General features: G+C 50.9%; 1 protein-coding gene across 1 annotated transcript in view; it reads left to right on the top strand.

Moving 5' to 3' along the window:
- The first annotated feature begins 270 nt into the window (after positions 1–270).
- Positions 271–15732, top strand: part of SPTBN2 (spectrin beta, non-erythrocytic 2) — a 95841-nt gene continuing 80379 nt past the window's right edge. Inside the window, exon 1 of the mRNA XM_083478396.1 lies at positions 271–540. The gene's annotated coding sequence lies outside the window, so the exon portion shown is untranslated. The remainder of the gene's footprint in view (positions 541–15732) is intronic.

Genomic DNA, 15732 nt, shown 5'->3' with positions numbered 1-15732 from the left:
GTTAGGCGCAAAGCGCGCGCCTTGAGAAGGCCCTGGTCGGTCTTGCGCGACTTCAGGACTGCCCCCGACAAGGAAAATGCGTCTTCCTTTGGGACAAGACCCACCCCCTCCCTGGCTGAGCTCAGAGCCGGCCCCGCTCCCTGGAAGCGTCGCGTCCCCTTCCTCACCACCCACCCCCGACAGCAGGGACCTCGTGCGCATCGGGCTCCCCCAGCGGCTGCGCGTGAATGGCGGGGAAGGCGCCCAATGACTGATCCAGCATCGGGGCTGAAGGCGGGGGCTTTTCGGCAAGCCGAGCCGGGGCTGGGCAGCCGATTCCGCAGCCGGGGCCGCTGGTGCTGCTGCTGCTCCTCCATCGACGGGTGGAGGCGGCGGTGGCGGCGAGGAGGAAGAGGCTGCCCACTGCTCGCCCGCCTGGGTTCGCCCCGGCGCCACCTGTGATGCTGACGCTGGAGAAGCGGACGGGAGACGGCGATGCGCGCACCGGGCGCGCCTTGAGCCGACGGAGACGCCGGGCGCCTGCCGGAGGAGGTGGAGGAGGTCGGTGAGCCGCGATCGCGAGGAGGAGGAGGAGGAGGGGCTGTTTATTGTCTCCGCATCGAGGGCAAGTGGGATCCTGCCGGGCAACCAAGCGGGGCCCTGGCGGCAAAGGAGGCGCGATCCGGGGGCGCAGCTCTCCAGTGCGGCACCTGGCTGGCGAGAAGCGCCGCGCTTGGAGAGCCCAAGGCCCGCCCGGGGCGCGCGGCCGCTCTCCTCGGAGACCTGTGGCGAGGCCGGCGGCCGCTTTGGAGCCGCTGAGCCCGGGGAGGGAAGGCGATGCTGGAGGGAGCGCAGCGTGCGGGCGCCGCCGTCCAAGCCCTGGGGCGGAGGGCGTGCGCGCTCCAGGATGGACGGACAGCCGGCCTGGCTCAGCCCCATCCCCCGCTCGCCTGGCCAGATGGCCCTTGTTTTAGACAGAGAAAGGGAAGCGGGCGGCAGCGAGACCGCTCCTCTCGTAGCGTGGTCTCTCCCGCGCCCCGCAGCAGCAGCAGCAGCAGCAGCATGGAGCAGATCCTGGGCTCTGATTCGCCGTTTCAAACGAAAAAAGGGATCTCCCTGGAATGGAGGCTTCTGCTGCTGGAAGCCTCCCATCCCTGGCATATAACCGCACCACCTAATGCGCTGCAGTTGAAAGTCAGTGGTGGGGGCACTCTGCACTTGCTCAGAGAACTAGCTGCTTCTATCGCGTGGCAGATTAAACCACCCCAAGGCATGGCGTTCGAAAGAGTGGTTTTGTGTGTGTATGGAGGGCGCGGAGGCCTGGCTGACGTCGAGGCTCGGTGGGCAACCGCTTAGTGGCTCCCTTGCTCCCATTGGCAGGAGTTGCGGGGGATCTCTTCATCCTTATGCTCGGCCCTGTGCCTGCTATTTCTCGATTCCAACCTCTGGGCTGATTCCTGAGCCTACCTGTGTGTTCCCCGTATGTAGTAATTTGTTGGTTTTTGTTTTGTCAAGAAATGCCCTCTTCACAACGCGGTGGGGCTGCTGCTGCGTTTTCAGGAGGATCAAAGAGAAGAAGCCACTTTGGCCTACAAAGGTGTTTAAAAAAACCTCTTTCCCTCACCCCACCCCAGGGCCACGTGGGCAGGGGATTATTGTGGGGTTAGATATAAGGTAAAGCTTTGACCTTAGAGGCCAGGTAGGTGTTTGTTTTAGAACGGAGGCAATTGTTCTGTCAGTTACAGTAGGGAGAGGCTGTAGAAATACAGTGGTACCTCGGGTTACATACGCTTCAGGTTACAGACTCCGCTAACCCAGAAATAGTGCTTCAGGTTAAGAACTTTGCTTCAGGATGAGAACAGAAATCGTGCTTTGGCGGCACGTCAGCAGCAGGAGGCCCCATAGGCTAAAGTGGTGCTTCAGGTTAAGAACAGTTTCAGGTTAAGAACGGGCCTCCAGAACAAATTAAGTACTTAACACGAGGTACCATTGTACAGAATATGGGTTTGGTGCCTGAGGCAGAAAATCCAAATTATCTCCACCACCCTTGCCATGGTTCAGGTTTGCTGCCTTCCGTTATGATGCCATTTGCTGGTACCCCAGATTTGTTGCTTAAGGTGATCTGAGCTAGCCCCAACTCATAAGAAGGCTACACTGCAATGATATCAACAGTGTTCTTACTGTAAGGCTTATTTCCTTCTCTTTGAAGTTCCACCCCCTCCCCCAAGATGCCTTACATTCTTTGGAAGGATAAATTCATGCCACTGCAAAAAATAAAAACATTATTGGAAGGGAGGGTGGGTTTTGCCCAAGTACCAGACAGACTGATGCCAGTAATAACAAGAAGTCAGCTTTTCGGTGATATAACTTAAAATGCAATCACTATTCAAAATTTGATGCTGCAATTTATGTAATTCCCCCTTCTACCCCCCAAACCCTTTCTCTTGCTTCTTACAAACCAATCTTTATGTATGTTTACTTGGAAGTAAAGCTAATTGTGTTCATTGAGGTTTACGTCTTGGTAAATATGTTTAGGATTACACCCGGAAACATGGAAAAATAAGTGAAAATTCATTGAGATATGGGAGAATGCCAAATATGTGTTGGAGGGGGGGGCTTAATATACCTGAATCAGAATTGTAAACCTGGGGCTTTTGTGTTTATCCCTTCATGGCAATCTTTCATAGTCCTTCTTGGCTTGTTTTTTTTTTTTATTTATAAAAAAGGATGAGGATTTTGGACTATGTTGTTGCATATAAAAAAGAATCAGCTGTTTATTTAGCACTGTTAGATAACAAGTGGGACTTTGGGCAAAATTTAACAGTCCCTAAGAATATTGTTCATGTTGAGAGCTTCAACCAGCCAGAAACATGAGCCTTGTAGGCCTTTTCTGGCCTTGCAGGCCAGTCAGTGGTGGTGATTATTCCCTCCCTCCCTTAAGTGCTATCTCAGCATCTTCTTCTACTATATATTTTGAAATACATTTTGAATTGCCTGTCTGCCTGCTCTCTATGCATTTGGATGCCTCTTGGGATATTGTTGCCAAACTTGGCATGATGTTTCCTGAGGTGGAGCAGCCATTTTTTGGTCTTATGTTTGGATACCATGGGACGCCATTTTGAATTGAAATGTTCCAAACTGTGCCAATTTGGAAATCTCTGAATACATCCTTCTCCCTGTTGACATGAAGGTTCCTGAGATGGAGGAGCAGGCTTTGGCCTATGTTTAGAACCCCCATACACCATTTTTTGAATCAAGGATGGCACACCAGAACCTTCCAAACTACACTGATTCGGACACCTAGGAAGATATCATCATCCAGTTGGGTACTGTTAGACGCCATTTTGAATCTGAAGCCCAACCAAACTGATCCAAACTGCACTGCTTCAGACACCTAGGAAGGTATCACCAAATTTGGTGTGATGGTTTCTGAGATTAAGGATGCATAATCTCTATGTTTGGATACTGTTGGATGCCATTTTGAATCAAGATGAAGTACTGAACCATTCTAAGCTGATTTTAACCAAATTTGGCAGGAAGCGAGTATGGCAAAGTTGAACCGGATCAGGCCAATTTGAGCAGATCCAGGTTGGGAGCAGTCAAGGGCTCTCAGCAGGTGGGGAACTGGGTGGGAAGAAGGGGAGACAGTTTCTGCAAAGAGCAGGATGGGACATACTTGTCCCCAGCAGGGGAACACACATGTGCTGTCAAACTGAGCAGGGCCGAGCTCTTTGCTCAGCCACTGGTGCAATCCTGCTGGTTGCAGGGTTAAGCTTTGCTAGCACGTTAGCCTCAGGGAATGTGCCGGCAAAGCAGATCCCATCGGAACTGAAAAAAAGGAAGGTTGAGACCGCAGAGGTCAAACAGTGGGCGGAGGAGACCTAACCCCAGGACCAGGGGGCTGGGGGAAGAGAAGAACCGTCTACCACCCCTGTGTTGGCTCAGTGCCTGGGGTCTGTTTGTTATAGCCCCCATGGTGATGGCTGGAGCAGGATATGATTTTTTGCGGGGGGGGGGCGATGATGAGTGAGGTGGGTCTGGCACAGGTGGGTATTTCCTACAGTGCTGTGGCAGCTCCGTAAGTGGCAGCCATGTGCTGGGAGGTGGTGGCAGTGCCAGCAATGACTGCTGGGGCATGAGTGGCACAGAGCTGTAGCATGTACCCAGCAAGGATGCGGACCTGCTGGTCCCCTGCATGCTCCCAGCAGGATTGAACAACTGTCCCTCTCTCAGCAACATCATCAAGGCGATGGCAGGAAGAAACAGCATCATCTTCCCCCTTCTGACCACACAGGGTTTTAAAAACTCTTTAAGTAAACATGAGCCTTGTTCCCAGATTGATTCGGGGCAGGATTCCGGTTGGGTGTCCGCTGGGGCAGGTCAAGGTGGCAGTGCACAGCCCTAGAAACTAACACATTACCGTATTTTTCGCCCCATAGGACGAACTTTTTCCCCTCCAAAAATGAAGGGGAAATCTGGGTGCGTCCTATGGGGCGAATGCAGGCTTTCGCTGAAGCCTGGAGAGCGAGAGGCATCAGTGCGCACCGACCCCTCTCGCTCTCCAGGCTTCAGGAAGCTATCCGCAAGCCTTGCAAGCCCGGTGGGAGTACCCGCGGGCTCACAAGGCTTGCGGGCAGCAGCCCTGCAGCCCCTGCGAGTGTCCGCAAGCCTTGCGCGCCCGGCAGGAGGTCCCACCGGGTGCGTGAGGCTTGGGGCGGCAGCCTGTCGCCCGAAGCACGGGGAGCCCTCCGGAGGGCTCCCCCTGCTTCGGGCGAGTGTCTGCAAGCCTCCCGCGCCCGGCAGGAGGTCCCGCCAGTGCGCGAGGCTTGGGGCGGCAGCCTGTCGCCCCGAAGCACGGGGAGCCCTCCGGAGGGCTTCCCCTGCTTCGGGCAGCTGAGCGCAAGGCTTGGGGCAGCAGCCAGGGCTGGGGGGGGGGGAATAATTTTTTAAAATTCATTTTCCCCCCCCAAAATGAGGTGCGTCCTATGGGCCGGTGCGCCTTATAGGATGAAAAATACGGTACATTATTATCTATAAATATAAATATCAGCATTTTTTTCATTTCCCAAGCAGCACTTTCTACTAGTTCTTTCTTTTTTGGCCTGGAAGTTCCTTGTCAGGCTGGTATTCGGAAGTTTTAAAAAACATTCTTGCAATTTTTGCACTTTTGAATATAAACCATACTTTCCCCCCAAATTGCGACCTTGAAAAGTTAAAGTGCAGCTTATATTTGTGACCTTACGCCACCGGCAAAGCAATGTGGCTCCCCCCTACACTGGAAGCAGCCAGGGTATTGTTTTTCTTTACCCCCCCCCATCAATTTTAAAGGTGTGGCTTATTTGTGGGTGCGGCTTATATTCAGGCCAGTACAGTAAATAGTTTGAAATACTAGGAAGGCCCCCCAAGTATGCAGAAACCACTGCCCTGTTTTTGAGTGGTCCCATTTCACTTCCATACTGAGGTCCTCTACCACTTGATTTTGCTCTTAGAGGGAATGAACGTATAATTAGTTCCTTCCATCAGTCTTCTATTAATAATCATATTCTCTATATAACCTTTCGGTACTGAGCCCTTTAGAATTTTTATTTAGGGCACGATCTGGCCCTAATGTTAAAGATTTTAAAGGGTGCTTGCATGCCTATGGATATGTGCTTAAGAGTAAATCCCATTGAACCACGTGGCTTACTTTTAGTCAACTTAAATAGGATCCGGCTGGAATCCTTTAAAAAGCTATTAGCATGCAGGCTGCAACGAAACATTGCAGTGTTGAGTGCTCTATGCCAGTCACTCATGCTCCTTTCCAGGGTATTCCATTCCCCTTTGAAAACTATCAATATTCTGTGTCTACAGTATACTGTAATGATTTCTTTTGGTACTTAATGCAAACCTTGGAGTCCCCTCCTTTGGCCTCTTCATATTCCCCTCTTGTGTGTGAATATTGCTGTTGGTTGCGTAAGCAGCAACGTTTGCTTCTAAACGTCAGAAATGGGGAGCAACTATGCTTTCACTCTTTGAAGGGGGTGATTAGATTGCCACCTGCTTAGCTGCTGCATTGGACCTTACTTTCATAGTGTATTCACTGGAATCCAGCGCTGCCCTGCTAAACACACTTTTCTGTCTATAAGATGCCCCCACAGATAAGACATCCCCTATTTCAGGGGACTCAAATTTCAGAAAATGGGGGGAGATGGCACAGAGTTGTTGAGCTTTTATGGAGGGGTTACCCAGGGTTGCTGAGCTTTTTTTAGGCGGGATTGCCAAAAATTGCAATTGCTGCCGATCGCCCACCCAATTGCCGCAGCGTCAGCCAATCAACACCAGCCATTGACGCAGCAACCAATAATACACACAATAGCTGCAAACAGCCGCAGCAGCAACCAATCAAATGTCCAGCCTATTCACTACCCATGTATAAAGGTAAAGGGACCCCTGACCATTAGGTCCAGTCGTGGCCGACTCTGGGGTTGCGGCGCTCATCTCGCTTTATTGGCCAAGGGAGCCGGCGTACAGCCTCCGGGTCATGTGGCCAGCATGACTAAGCCGCTTCTGGTGAACCAGAGCAGCGCACGGAAATGCCGTTTACCTTCTCGCCAGAGCGGTACCTATTTATCTACTTGCACTTTGACGTGCTTTCAGACTGCTAGGTTGGCAGGAGCAGGGACCGAGCAATGGGAGCTCACCCCGTCGTGGGGATTCAAACCGCCGACCTTCTGATCAGCAAGTCCTAGGCTCTGTGGTTTAATCCACAGCGCCACCCGCGTCCCTACCCATGTATAAGACGACCCAACTTTTTTGCATAATTTTTCAATAAAGTAATACAGTCTTATACACGGAAAAGTACTGTAAATTGCTAGTAAATAACATTTTATTTGGAACACAATTAGGATTGTTGTGTACATGTTCCCTCGCCTCTGCTTAAATGTCCCCCTTAGTGGGATTTTGGTGCTTAAGTTTAGGCTGGAAATTGATTGGGGTAAGATATGATAGTTTGTTCAGAGCCGTCCAGAAAGTGTCAGGGAGGGATGGGGACATGAGCCAATTGTAGCCGCTGTCCCACCGAGTTGGATTGCCTGAGGCCTGCTGGCATGGTCTTAGCAGAGCCCCCGTTTCCCATAGGATGCCACCAGCACTTGAGGGAACAATCCTGAGCACAGGTACCTGGTGCAAGTTATGCCGGCATAAATCAAGCTGGCATAAATATGGCACATGGAGAAGCTGCCCAGGAGGCCGAGGGGGGAGGGAAATGCTGGCTGCCCAGCTGAATGGGGAGACATCCCACCAAAACACAGAGCTGCCTTGGCTGGTGTCCCCATGGGGACCAGGGCCACCTGTGGACACGCAGGGGAGCGTTCCTGAGCCAACTGGTCGGATGTGTACAAACCGCGATGCCACATGGACCTTGCAGTCACCAGGCCCAGAATGCCAATGGGTGACGTAGTGCACACAGTGTCCCTGGCAACGCACAGACGGCCAGTGCTAGAAATCCCCCAGGTGTGTTTTGGGCCAGTTGCAGCCATATGGAGATCTCGGGATGCCAGGCTGGCAACTGACATCTCCATCTGACTGGCGCCTCTAGCTTTCTAAAGCAGGTAAGCAGATGAGCTTATGCCTTGTGTTTATATTCCACATTTTCCTCCAAGGAGTCCATGGTTTGCTGCTGCCACTGCCGCCCTCTGTTAATCCCTACAACAGCTCTGTGAGGTAGGTTAAGAGGCTGTGAGTGGCCCAAGATCACCTTGTGAGCTTCATGGCTCAGTGGGGATTTGAACCCTGATCTTCCCTTTGTTGCCTCCAGTTGCAATGCAGCCATTTGCCTGGTCTTTGCCTCCCTGTCCCTATGGGTCAATTACATCTCCTTCCCCTGGTCTCGGGCGTATTATAGCATTGGGGCTCCATCAGGGTGTGCTGCGTGCTTCCTGCTTCCACTCCTAGGGCAAACAACCACCCATGTTCCTGGGGGAACAAGAAGCAGCAGCCCAGAGAATGAAGACAGAGCCCTAAAACTACATGAGAGCCAGTGTGGTGTAGTGGTTAAGAGCGGTAGTCTCGTAATCTGGTGAACCAGGCTCGCTTCCCCGCTCCTCCACATGCAGCTGCTGGGTGACCTTGGGCCAGTCACACTTCTCTGGAGTCTCTCAGCCTCACTCACCTCACAGAGTGTTTGTTGTGGGGGAAGAAGGGAAAGGAGATTGTTAGCCACTTTGAGACTCCTTCAGGTAGTGATAAAGCGGGATATCAAATCCAAACTCCTACATGTCCTAGATGGCTGCTCCCTCGCCCCTGCTGCTACTGATTCTCCAACCTGCTGGGCTTCTGGGAGTTGTGGTCCGGAGGCAGAGTCCAAAGATGCTTCACAGCAGGTCCCAGTGGTGGCAATGTGATCTCCCTTGCTGTCACGACCCATGCGCAGATGAGATCCGAGATTGAGAGCACTTTGAAATGGGGCCCCTCTCCCACTAAAGGGGTGTGGGTGATGGTCACAAGGCTGCAGCTCCACACGAGGGGCCTCCATGGTGGGTGCAGAGTGCAGCATCTGTTGAATTATGGCCTGGCAAGCAAAGGAGAATGCATGGAAACGTGCGTAAACAGTAGCACCCTGGTTCAGTGTGTCGGGTGTGCATGCGCAGTGCTGACTGCAAGAGGAGTGGGGGGTCGGAATTGAGAGAGGGGCTGTTCTTATGTGCTGTTGGTGCATCAGCCGAGGAGGGGTCTGTGGCCCCCCACCACCACATGGGTCAATGAGGAGCAAGATTGAGGGTGCTCCTTGTGTTGGGGTCACGGGGCCTGCATCTTGAATTGTGGTTTTATGCCTTTATTGCTGTAAACTGCTTTGATTTTTTTTATGATATAGCAGCATACCAATATATTTATATACAAATAAAATTAAAAGGGAATGGAGCTCCTGGATATTTAATAGGTTAGTAGTACAATAGTAAATTGTAATCTTATGTTGTGAACCACTCTGAGATCTATGGGTGTAGAACTATTAATGATGATGACGATGATGATGATGATTTGGAAGAGGACATTTCAGCAGGGTATAGCACAGCTATTAAAACTGGAGCCCACGGTCTTTTCCACCTGGTTGGCCCACTCACCAAACTCTCATTTCCAGGATTCTCTGTGTCAGTTAAACTAGTAAAAATCTGAAGAAAGGAGCTTGTGTCTGTCAGTCTGTTTGCTCCCCTCCCCTCTCTGCACGGCCGTTTTAGCACATCACGAGCCATGAGTTTCTAGCTTATTCTGGTTTGCTGTGGAATGGTAACTTGCTCGTGAGGCATGCCACCTGATTGCTGCTGCTTTGCTGGCTCAGACATGGCAAATAAACCAGGAAGCCTCCATTTCCTCTTGCACCTGATCCAACGATCGTGGTTTGTTGTTGCTGCCCAACCTGAACTGACGGTTTGTTGGCTTGCTGATCATGGCTTGTTAGGGAGCAACCAACCACAACCCCCAGTTTGAATGTAAGAGGAAACCAATCCTTCCTGGTTGGTTCTCCTGCTTGCGCCGGGGAAGGAGCAATTGGGCAGCAAGCAAGAGAATGCTGTTCACTTATGGCTAACCACAATAAGCCAGGAACGTGGATTACTGAGATGTACAAATATAGTCGGTGTGTATATTATATATGCACATTCATACATAATCTTCTGTGGTGTGTAAGCATATACATGGTACATAGATGCTTTCCCCCCCTCCCCAGTGAATTGACTCCAACACAGAACAATTTTCTCATTTTTTAATAAAATTATTTCCTCATTTTTGCTTTCTTCTTCTGAAAGTAGCATTGATTGGGAACCTCTTTAGAACATGTTCTTCTCACGCCAGCATTCTTGCAATGGATTTTAAAGCTGATTCACAGTTGCGCATAGACTGTTGAGTGTCTCCTCCCTTTGTGACTAGCCTTGTGTGTTGAGGTGATACAGAAGCTTACTCTGCGGTGTTTGACCTGCGATGGCTCTTTGAGGCATGCAGATGGCACTTGGCGTTACAATTGCTGTGTGTGAACTTGCTCTGAAGGGGGAAGTGAGAAGGGAAGGCATTCCAGGATCTTGTAAAAGGCTGAAGGGTGGCAAAAGCAGCAAGAGAGACGATGGGGTTTGACATTTTTATTCTGGTGGTGGCAGACTCTAAATGCTAGGATTGGGCTATTCCACTGCAAAATGTGAATTCTTCAATGTTTGTTTGAGAAATGGGTGCGTAAACAAGCGAGGAGGGGCTAATGCCACAGTGGTGGGCGAATGCTACTGCTTTCTTCAGGTCTTGCTAAGGGGCTTCTCATCAAAGCATCTGGTTGGGCACTGTGAGAACAGGATGTTGGACTAGGTGGGTCCCCTGTGGCCTAATTCAGCAGGGCTCGTCTTCTGTTCACCAGTACATAACTGAGAAAAAGAGAAGATGCCACAAAATGCATTTTGCACATATTCCGAAGCACTTTTCTTTCTCATATGCCTTGGAGCTCAGCTCTGGTACATCCTGGCTAAAAAAACTAAACTCGCGGCCAAGCCAAAGGAATGAGTCGGCATCGGTGACATCAGCAGCCCATAGATCAGCCTTTGCCAACCAAGTTCCTTTTGGCTTACAGCTTCCCATGAGCCCCAGCCAGCACGGTGACAATTTGCAGCCGTTTGATAAATGTGACCTTTTCATATGGGTCCAATTGCATGGCATATGCTAGCACAGATTAGGAGAGCCATTGCATTAGGTAAACAGACAAATTGGGGCAGCCACGGGCATCAAGGTTCCACTATGAGGTCCAGCTCATCCGTTCACAAAGTTGCTTGGTCACATTTATTTGTGTTAAACCACAGAGCCTACGGCTTGCTGATCAGAAGATCGGCGGTTTGAATCCCTGCGACGGGGTGAGCTCCTGTTGCTCGGTCCCAGCTCCTGCCCACCTGTCAGTTCGAAAGCACGCCAGTGCAAGTAGATAAATAGGTACCGCTCCAGCGGGAAGGTAAACAGCGTTTCCGTGCGCTGCTCTGGTTTGCCAGAAGCGGCTTAGTCATGCTGGCCACATGACCCGGAAGCTGTACCCGGCTCCTTCGGCCAATAAAGCGAGATGAGCACCGCAACCCCAGAGTCGTCTGCGACTGGACTTAATGGTCAGGGGTCCCTTTACCTTTACCTGTCCTGCTTGCTGGGTAAAGCTTTGGAGGTTGGAGGGTTTGTGTATGTGTCGCTGAGTGAGATTGTTAATGTAGACATGCCTTGTCCTAAGCCTTCCATTATGGCTGTGGCAGGGATCTTGGTACCGTATTTTTTGCTCTATAAGACTCACTTTTTCCCTCCTAAAAAGTAAGGGGAAATGTGTGTGCGTCTTATGGAGCGAATGCAGGCTGCACAGCTATCCCAGAAGCCAGAACAGCGCAGCGATCCCTCTTGCTGTTCTGGCTTCTGAGATTCAGAATATTTTTTTCTTGTTTTCCTTCTCCAAAAACTAGGTGCGTCTTGTGGTCTGCTGCGTCTTATAGAGCGAAAAATACGGTAGTTGCCGCCAGCTTGGCATGTGTTATTACAGTGCATCTCCAAAAGCCCTATCCATGACTGGATGCCCCCAGCAATGAAATTGAGGTGAGGGGGCTGAGAGGAGAGAAATCCTGTCCTGCTGGCTCCTTTCCTCTTTGTGTGTCTTCGGAGGGCTTTCTGCCATCCCAGCTTTGTCTCGCTCCAGCTGGCTCTCTGTGGTGGACACCCCTTGGGGGTACCTTGGGACGCTTGCTATTGTCTTAGTCCCTTGCCCTTTGCAAAACGCCCAACTCTCCGCTTGCCTGCTCTGTTTAAATCAACCCATTCGGCACCCGCCCCCCTTCCCCACTGCTTGTAGCCAGCTGGCCTGGCCTGGCAGGGGGAGGGGAGAAAGGGTGGCTTGTAATACAGGCATAAGGAAGCTTTCTCCTCCACCCCCCACCCCCCTTGAATGTAGGGGAAGGGAAAGGATTGTTCCCATTGGCAAATGGATCAGGGTTGCAGTGGCAAAACCACTTAGCCACCTGTAGGAGCTGATACCTCTGCGAATAGGGCTTTTAACTCTTTCTCCTCATCTCCGAGAGGGTGAGGATGTTTATGTGTCTTCTTGGAAGTCTGGATTTTTACCTGTGGCTCTTTTAGATCTGTACCTCTACAGTTACTGGTCTCTCTGTGTGTAGATGTGGATTGGTGCCCCACATGTAAGTCTGAGGACATGCACTCTTATATACCCTCCGTCCAGGATGCTACGGGTTGTGTTCAGCAGAGCCCTGCCCATTGAAATGAGTCCTGTCCAGTAACTTCAGTGGGTCTACTCTGAGGAGGACTGGCGTGGAATGCCATCCTCTGTGTGTTTGAGTATACAAACGCGGGTGACGCTGTGGTCGAAACCACTGAGCCTTTGGGGCTTGCCGATCGGAAGGTCAGTGGTTTGAATCCCCACGGCAGAGCGAGCTCCCGTTGCCCTGTCCCAGCCAGGGGTGTAGGAAGAGGGGGGCAGACTGCCCTGGGTGCCCTCACTGAGGGGGGTGACATTCGGTGCGCCATCCGCTTGTGACTCCTAAGCCTATCCCAAGCCGTTGGGGTATGGGGGGAGCTGTGCTGCTTTGCCAGCAGCATTTCCCCCCTTCCCCCCTTTGTTTTGACAGCTTGGGGGGAGGGTTGGGAATCGTGGGTGGGCAGCACATTGAATGTCCGCCATGGGCGGTTCGCTCCGCCCCTGTGAGTGGCTCGCTCTGCCCCCAGCTGCAGGGCACATGCTTTGCTCCGGGCACCCGAGCAGCTATCCCGCACCTGGTCCCAGCTCCTGACAACCTAGCAGTTCAAAAGCACGCCAGTGCAAGTACATAAATAGGTACCACTGTGGTGGGAAGGTAATTGCGTTTCTGTGCACTCTGGTTTTCGTCACGGTGTTCCGTTGGGCCAGAAGCAGTTTAGTCCTGCTGGCCACATGACCCAGAAAGCTGTCTGTGGTAAAACGCCGGCTCTCTCGGCTTGAAAGCGAGATGAGTGCCGCAACCCCATACTCGCCTTTGACTGGACTTAACTGTCCAGGGGTCCTTTACCTTTCAAATCTGTGCCTGCCCTAGATCTTAGGGGTCTCCTGGGGAACAGGAAGATGCCTTACCTGAGTCCGATCATTGGTCCATCTAGCTTAGGAGAGTCGTGCCTCAGGGGTTGAGCACCTGCATTGAATGCAGAAGGTCCCTGGCAGTGCTTTTTTCCAAGAAAAATAGAGGCTGGAATCCACCATTAAATTCTTACAGTGACTTGCTGGGCAATTCGGAGCAGCCCCAAACAGATGCCAGTTTGACAACAGCTGCATTCACTGCCCGTAGAGGTGCTAAAATCTACAGCAAGCTGCCTCACTAGCTGTTTGGGGGTGGTGGTCATCCCTGGTTCTGGTGCAGGTAAAATAAATGCGCCCACGCCTCCCTCATTCTCTTAGATTCAGGCGGGCAGCTCAGAAGGGCCCTCGCACAAACACGCACACGTGCAACAGGAAAGGCCTGGCTGGAAAGTTTGAAGCTGGCCACTGCTACACGGGAGACTGATTGAAGAAAAGGAAATACCGTATTTTTCGCTCTATAAGACGCACCAGACCATAAGGCGCACCTAGTTTTTGGAGGAGGAAAACAAGAAAAAAAATATTCTGAATCTCAGAAGCCAGAACAGCAAGAGGGATCGCTACTCAGTGAAACCAGCGATCCCTCTTGCTGTTCTGGCTTCTGTGATAGCTGCGCAGCCTGCATTCGCTCCATAAGACGCACACGCATTTCCCCTTACTTTTTAGGAGGGAAAAAGTGAGTCTTATAGAGCAAAAAAATGGTACAAATTGGACCTGCCCTGTAGCTTCAGCAGTTGTACCTAGGAGTAGCTAGGAGCTGGGTGGAGCCATTGATGATGATGATTTTATTTATTTATTTATTTATACATACATACATACATACATACATACATACATACCCTGCCCATCCGGCTGAGTTTCCCTAGCCACTCTGGGCAGCTTCCAATCGAGTGTTAAAAACAATACAGCATTAAATATTAAAAACTTCCCTAAACAGGGCTGCCTTCAGATGTCTTTTAAAGAGAAGATAGCTGCTTATTTCCTTCACATCTGCAGGGAGGGCGTTCCACAGGGCAGGCGCCACTACCGAGAAGGCCCTCTGTCTGCTTCCCTGTAACCTCACTTCTTGCAATGAGGGAACTGCCAGAAGGCCCTTGGCGCTGGACCTCAGTGTCCGGGCTGAACGATGGGGGTGGAGACGCTCCTTCAGGTATACTGGACCGAGGCCCTTTAGGGCTTTAACAGTCAGCACCAACACTTTGAATTGTGGTCAGAAACATATTGGGAGCCAATGTAGATCTAATAAAAAATACAGATTTGCACATGCTGGCCAACTTCTGTTTTGGCTTGAAATGTTTGTTTTGGGCTTCTCAGAAGTAGGTAAAGGCAAGCGTGTAAAGGGAGTGCTGGCTGGCAATGGCACCCACCTGAGAGGTGCCGGAACTGCGCTCTGGTGCGCTCTGGCTGGGAAAAAAAAAGCATTGGTCCCTGGTTCAATCCTTGGTATCTGCAAGGAGGACTGGGAAAGCCTTCCTGTCTAAAACCTTGAAGAAGATCAAAACCAGCTCGTTTAGACAATATAGATGGGTCAACAGTCTGAATTGGTATAAAGCAGCTTCCTGTTTTCTTATAACACCAGCAGCATCTCTCCAGGGTTTCACGCAGGATATGCCAAGGATTGGGTCTGGGACAGTTTGTATGCAGAGCAAGTCCTCAGCTGCCGAAAGGAAAGTTTCCAGTCCTCATGATTCTAAATAAAGGGCTGATTTAAACTGCGACATAGGAAGATGCCTTCTACCAAGTTAGACAACTTGATCCTTCTAGTTCAGCATTGTTCTCATTGGTTGGCAGTGGTTCTCCAGGGTGCTGTGAGGAGGAGGAGCAGCAGCAGCAAAAGTCAACAGCGAGACCCTTGCTGGGCTGTGGACCTCAGCAGATGCCCAGCGATGCTGAGCTGATTGCTGAGCCTAATGTGAATCTACTGATCTCTTGGTGACTTTGCATTTCCAGGATCTCAAGTGTGTGTGTGTGTGTGTGTGTGTGTGAGAGAGAGAGAGAGAGAGAGAGAGAGACAGACAGACAGACAGACAGAGACAGAGTGATGGAGAAAGAAGCACTTGTTATGTGCATGCAGATCTTAGTATGTGCAGCTGCACGCGTCACCCTTCCTCAGTGCATGGACTTGTTCTGTGCATTGTGGGTCATGTGAATGAGAATTGCTTGAGAGAACCTCTTCCCCACAAAGTGCACCCAACGTCAGAACTTCATTGCTTGATTTAATATGTGAATACTCAAGGCAGCAATAGACCAATTCCTCCAACCCAATACAAATCTACTTGGCTCTTTTAGGTATATTGCACTAGATTTCTTTCCTGAGTCTGTGCTGCAACCAAGTATTGTGAATCTGCTTAGACTGTGCTGATGGCATTAAACTCTCTGGGGAAGTGAGAGGAGGGAGAGAGAGAGGATGCTGGGAAGGAAGGGGGACAGATGTTTTTGAGTTCTGAATGCGGTATTGTTTTATTCTGTATATATTCTGTGCGTGTGCTGAAACTCAGTAAAAATTATATTTGAGAAAAACAGGTCTGCTTGTCTCCCATTGTGACACTCTTTGCGGCCACCACCCTCAAGCACACCATCTGAGGTGGCCGCCTCAGTTAGCCCCATGGTTAGGGGGTTTCTCTGTCTGTGGGGCATCCCATATAACAGCCTTCGCTACT

Source organism: Podarcis liolepis (genome assembly GCF_965112155.1).
Source record: "Podarcis liolepis genome assembly, chromosome: 15".
Taxonomy (NCBI): Eukaryota; Metazoa; Chordata; class Lepidosauria; order Squamata; family Lacertidae; genus Podarcis; species Podarcis liolepis.
The sequence above is the reverse complement of the archived record's forward strand: the minus strand, read 5'-3'. Positions and strand labels throughout refer to the sequence as shown.